This window comes from Nanorana parkeri, unplaced genomic scaffold (assembly GCF_000935625.1).
Source record: "Nanorana parkeri isolate BGI_ZX_2015 unplaced genomic scaffold, ASM93562v1 scaffold1005, whole genome shotgun sequence".
Lineage (NCBI taxonomy): Eukaryota > Metazoa > Chordata > Amphibia > Anura > Dicroglossidae > Nanorana > Nanorana parkeri.
In genome coordinates, this window is record NW_017307273.1 from 598,313 (window position 1) to 604,312 (window position 6,000).

Sequence of the window (6,000 nt, forward strand, 5' to 3'; positions counted from 1 at the left end):
GTGCTGATAAAAAATGAATATAAACAGCTACAGTCTCTGTAATAAACAGCTCACTTTCAAAGCCAAGTAGCAGAGCCTTCCAATGTTCGGTAGAGTAGTGCTTTACTGGGGTTTGTATTAAGATCAATACATCCCCCTAATAGAGTGCGTACTCACCACAAACTTTCGGCTGTAATAGACAGCCCCAAACGTTTTGTCTGATGGTACAGCGTTACTGCGGTGTCTTTCGTTTCTCGTGCTTTACCATCAGCCCTCAGTGTAAAGTATTCCCACAGTCATGCAAAGAAAAATTATTTCATCGGGTAATAGTTCCAGAAATAGTTTATTTAAAATTTCTTTAAAATTAAAAAAATCACATTCGGCCGGTCCGAAAACAAACGTGTTTGGTATGGTAATTTTAAATAAACTATTTCTGGAACTATTACCCGATGAAATAATTTTTCTTTGCATGACTTTGGGAATACTTTACACTGAGGGTTGATGGTAACCGTACACATGTTAATTTACTAGTACAGTGCCGTGTTTTTCATTGATCAACGGTACTTGCATTCATGTGGTCTTTTTATGACTTATAGTCCACAAACACGATTATATGGTTATTTGATTTATATTTATATTGATACACTAAAAATTAATCACATTGTCTGGACATTAAAAACTTTGCAGTATCTAATACAGGTGAAACTCGAATAATTAGAATATCGTGCAAAAGTAATTGCAGTAAGTGCTGCAAAAGGGGCCCAAACCAAGTACTGAGTACATATGCATGCTTGTACTTTTCAGAGGTCCGATATTGTTCTATGTACAATCCTTGTTTTATTGATTGCATGTAATAATCTACTTTTTTGAGGTTGTGGATTTGGGGTTCTTGGGGTTTTCATGAGCTGTAAGCCATAATCATCACAATTATGACAAATCACGGCTTGAATTATCTTGCTTTGCATGTAATGAGTCTATCTCATATATTAGTTTCACCTTTTAAGTTACATTAGTGAAATAAATGAACTTTGCACGATATTCTAATTATTCGCGTTTCACCTGTATAAGTAATGTGTTAAGGAAACACTATTTTTGTTTAAATCACTGCCACCTGTGTGAGATACAGCTAATTGAACTCCTAGCGCTGCTCATCTTGTTATATCTTCCAGTTGGGATAACCTGGAGCCATCTGATATTTAGTTCAGTGCATTTTTCCCCTTCTCTTTTTTAGTACTAATCTTTGTTCTGACCCTTAGAAAAATTGCTGTTAGTAGGGATGCACCGATACCATTTTTCTAGACTGAGTACGAGTACAACTCGCCAATACCAATTACCGATAGTTTATACAGACAAATGATTTTAGGACAGTGGTGAAGTGCCACGGCCCAGTTGCAGCTGCGACCGCTGCGACTGCGGTAGTTCCATCAGCTATAGAGGACTACAAATCCCAGCAATACATTATACAGCAATGCAGAATAATACCATCAGCTATAGAGGACTACAAATCCCAGCAATACATTATACAGGAATGCAGAATGGCAACCGGCTATAGAAAACCACAAATCCCAGCAATACATTATACAGCAAAGCAGAATACAATCAGCTATAGAGGACTGCAAATCCCAGCAATACATTATACAGCAATGCAGAATAATACCATCAGCTCTACAGGACTACAAATCCCAGCAATACATTATACAGGAATGCAGAATGGCAACCGGCTATAGAGAACTACAAATCCCAGCAATACATTATACAGCAATGCAGAATAATACCATCAACTATAGGGGACTACAGATCCCAGCAATACATTATACAGTAATATAGAATAATATATTGATACATACTCTGTGTTGCTGCTCTGCTCAGGGATGCTGGCCTGATGTCTCAGAAGCGGTGCTGAGGGTCTCAGGAGGGGGAGATGTGCACACCAGTGGAAGCACTGTAAACAGGTGCCCTGTGATTCTCAAGAAGGCTGCCACAAGGTCCTCAGCAAGCGTGGGACCTCAGGAAGCCGAATCAATTTGAAAATTTAAAGCACCGGTATCGGTTTTTGATATCTGGGCATTTTCACAGGTACAAAGGAAAATTCCCAGTATCGGCACCGATAACTGGTATCGGTATCAGTGCATCCCTAGCTGTTAGTAACAGAACACATCCAGGATTACTCATATTTCAGGTGATGATTCAACAGGTTGGAAATGTTACATGTCCCCCATGTATTGCTTAATAGTTTTGTGAGAAAGTTAGTTATTCTGGCATAAGCCTTGCTTCTGTCTCTTCCTTTAAAGCACAGTCTGCATAATCAAATTGATTCAGTTAGAAAACATTTTCAATATTATTGGCCTAACATTTCAGTATATAACAATTGTGAAATAAATTATTATTGTTTTAATAAATGCTATAAGTACCTTAACTAGTTGCTCTAATATCTGAATTCACAAAAGTTTACCAAGGAGGCTCCAATATTATGATCAGTGTTATCAGTACATTTATATGGCTCACATGCATGACAATAGTGAAACAAAACATTTACCATGAAGTTGGATTACTTATATGTATATGTGTCCTCTTGTAGGAATAGAAACCAGCTTAAAGGTGTGATGAATCAAGAATCCAGGTTACTTTGTTTTTATCTGCTGAAAAAAAACACAAGCAATAGTGGTCCATTAAAAGGTAATCATAGACGGTAATCCAAGGGAATTTTCTCTGCAGAACTCTACTGAAGACAATACAACCAGTGTATTTATTCTAATATTTAGGTTTGTCTACCTAGGTAATACTACTGATCACATCTCATGCCTAAATGCTTGGAAATGTATGCCAACTGAAACACCTATCCTACACCCAGCACGTATTTGTCACAATACCGTCAATGGATTGTGCAAAACCATTTAAGGCCTCATTCAGGCGTACATGTCCGTGTGGCGTGCACGCCCGTAAACAGGCCGATCCTGGGAGGGACACTGCCTGTGTCCACGCAAGTGTGGACACGCATGTGCAAGTTCGGCGTGTGGATGACAGTGTACAGCCACGTTCTCCCATAGGGAAGACAATCTCATATATTAGTTTCACCTTTTAAGTTACATTAGTGAAATAAATGAACTTTGCACGATATTCTAATTATTCGCGTTTCACCTGTATAAGTAATGTGTTAAGGAAACACTATTTTTGTTTAAATCACTGCCACCTGTGTGAGATACAGCTAATTGAACTCCTAGCGCTGCTCATCTTGTTATATCTTCCAGTTGGGATAACCTGGAGCCATCTGATATTTAGTTCAGTGCATTTTTCCCCTTCTCTTTTTTAGTACTAATCTTTGTTCTGACCCTTAGAAAAATTGCTGTTAGTAGGGATGCACCGATACCATTTTTCTAGACTGAGTACGAGTACAACTCGCCAATACCAATTACCGATAGTTTATACAGACAAATGATTTTAGGACAGTGGTGAAGTGCCACGGCCCAGTTGCAGCTGCGACCGCTGCGACTGCGGTAGTTCCATCAGCTATAGAGGACTACAAATCCCAGCAATACATTATACAGCAATGCAGAATAATACCATCAGCTATAGAGGACTACAAATCCCAGCAATTAATTATACAGGAATGCAGAATGGCAACCGGCTATAGAAAACCACAAATCCCAGCAATACATTATACAGCAAAGCAGAATACAATCAGCTATAGAGGACTGCAAATCCCAGCAATACATTATACAGCAATGCAGAATAATACCATCAGCTCTACAGGACTACAAATCCCAGCAATACATTATACAGGAATGCAGAATGGCAACCGGCTATAGAGAACTACAAATCCCAGCAATACATTATACAGCAATGCAGAATAATACCATCAACTATAGGGGACTACAGATCCCAGCAATACATTATACAGTAATATAGAATAATATATTGATACATACTCTGTGTTGCTGCTCTGCTCAGGGATGCTGGCCTGATGTCTCAGAAGCGGTGCTGAGGGTCTCAGGAGGGGGAGATGTGCACACCAGTGGAAGCACTGTAAACAGGTGCCCTGTGATTCTCAAGAAGGCTGCCACAAGGTCCTCAGCAAGCGTGGGACCTCAGGAAGCCGAATCAATTTGAAAATTTAAAGCACCGGTATCGGTTTTTGATATCTGGGCATTTTCACAGGTACAAAGGAAAATTCCCAGTATCGGCACCGATAACTGGTATCGGTATCAGTGCATCCCTAGCTGTTAGTAACAGAACACATCCAGGATTACTCATATTTCAGGTGATGATTCAACAGGTTGGAAATGTTACATGTCCCCCATGTATTGCTTAATAGTTTTGTGAGAAAGTTAGTTATTCTGGCATAAGCCTTGCTTCTGTCTCTTCCTTTAAAGCACAGTCTGCATAATCAAATTGATTCAGTTAGAAAACATTTTCAATATTATTGGCCTAACATTTCAGTATATAACAATTGTGAAATAAATTATTATTGTTTTAATAAATGCTATAAGTACCTTAACTAGTTGCTCTAATATCTGAATTCACAAAAGTTTACCAAGGAGGCTCCAATATTATGATCAGTGTTATCAGTACATTTATATGGCTCACATGCATGACAATAGTGAAACAAAACATTTACCATGAAGTTGGATTACTTATATGTATATGTGTCCTCTTGTAGGAATAGAAACCAGCTTAAAGGTGTGATGAATCAAGAATCCAGGTTACTTTGTTTTTATCTGCTGAAAAAAAACACAAGCAATAGTGGTCCATTAAAAGGTAATCATAGACGGTAATCCAAGGGAATTTTCTCTGCAGAACTCTACTGAAGACAATACAACCAGTGTATTTATTCTAATATTTAGGTTTGTCTACCTAGGTAATACTACTGATCACATCTCATGCCTAAATGCTTGGAAATGTATGCCAACTGAAACACCTATCCTACACCCAGCACGTATTTGTCACAATACCGTCAATGGATTGTGCAAAACCATTTAAGGCCTCATTCAGGCGTACATGTCCGTGTGGCGTGCACGCCCGTAAACAGGCCGATCCTGGGAGGGACACTGCCTGTGTCCACGCAAGTGTGGACACGCATGTGCAAGTTCGGCGTGTGGATGACAGTGTACAGCCACGTTCTCCCATAGGGAAGACTAGGCTGCCGCGTGCAATTACACACAGCACGTGTCCCTTCCGGGATCGGCCCGTTTACGGGCGTGCAGGCTGCATGGACGTGTACGCCCCCCTCTGAATGAGACCTTATACTTAAATAGAAGTTGCCATTTTATTGTACTCCCCATAAAGAAAGTGCTCTTGAACTTTACACAGTGTTACCCAATTTACAGTGTGCACTTTTATAAAGGTTTTTCAGTATAGGATAAAGGGAAGTCCAGGCATATTAAGTATGGTAGCCAACAACTCTGCATGAGTTTATAAACTGCTACCATTATTAATTATAAAGACCTGAAAACAAAGTTCTAGATAGATGCAAGATGTGTTCATTCATCCATAAGAAGACATGTCTGTTAATTCCTGAGCAGCAGGAGCAGCTAAGAGTTCAAACTAGGCTGAGGATACTCTCAGACACATTTACCATAGTGGTCATCTGCTAAAATGTGCCTAAGTTATTTTAGTTTCCTAAATTACCTTTGACACATCAGTTAGGATAGCATTATCATTTACAAACTATCCAGAAAATTGTACTTTAAAGTGAATGTGATCTAAACAGTTTCTAAGGTGAAAACTGTGCTGAAGTGACCCTGTGGAGATTCCTGGATTCTAGACTAAAGGGTATACACTGTTCGGATTTTGTATGAACATAGTCGTTTTCAGAACGTTCATTCAAATATCTATCAATTAGTATGGTGCAATCGACAGATGAAAATGACAATGTTTCCGAAAAATTTAGAAGGAGCATGTTAGAAAATGTTTCTCGATCAAATGAATTTCTAACAGTCAGTGTGGTTTTCGTTCAGAAACTCCATTCATTCCAAAATAAGAATGAATGTAGTTAAATATAAGTGAAAATTAAATGAAATTCCG

The 6,000-nt window shown here is 38.9% G+C and overlaps 1 protein-coding gene across 1 annotated transcript in view; it reads right to left on the minus strand.

Annotated features, from left to right (window-relative positions):
• MYPN (myopalladin) overlaps positions 1 to 2,536 on the minus strand; it is a 95,175-nt gene extending 92,639 nt beyond the window's left edge. The window contains exon 1 of the mRNA XM_018567084.1: positions 2,516 to 2,536. The gene's annotated coding sequence lies outside the window, so the exon portion shown is untranslated. The remainder of the gene's footprint in view (positions 1 to 2,515) is intronic.
• Positions 2,537 to 6,000: the final 3,464 nt, after the last annotated feature.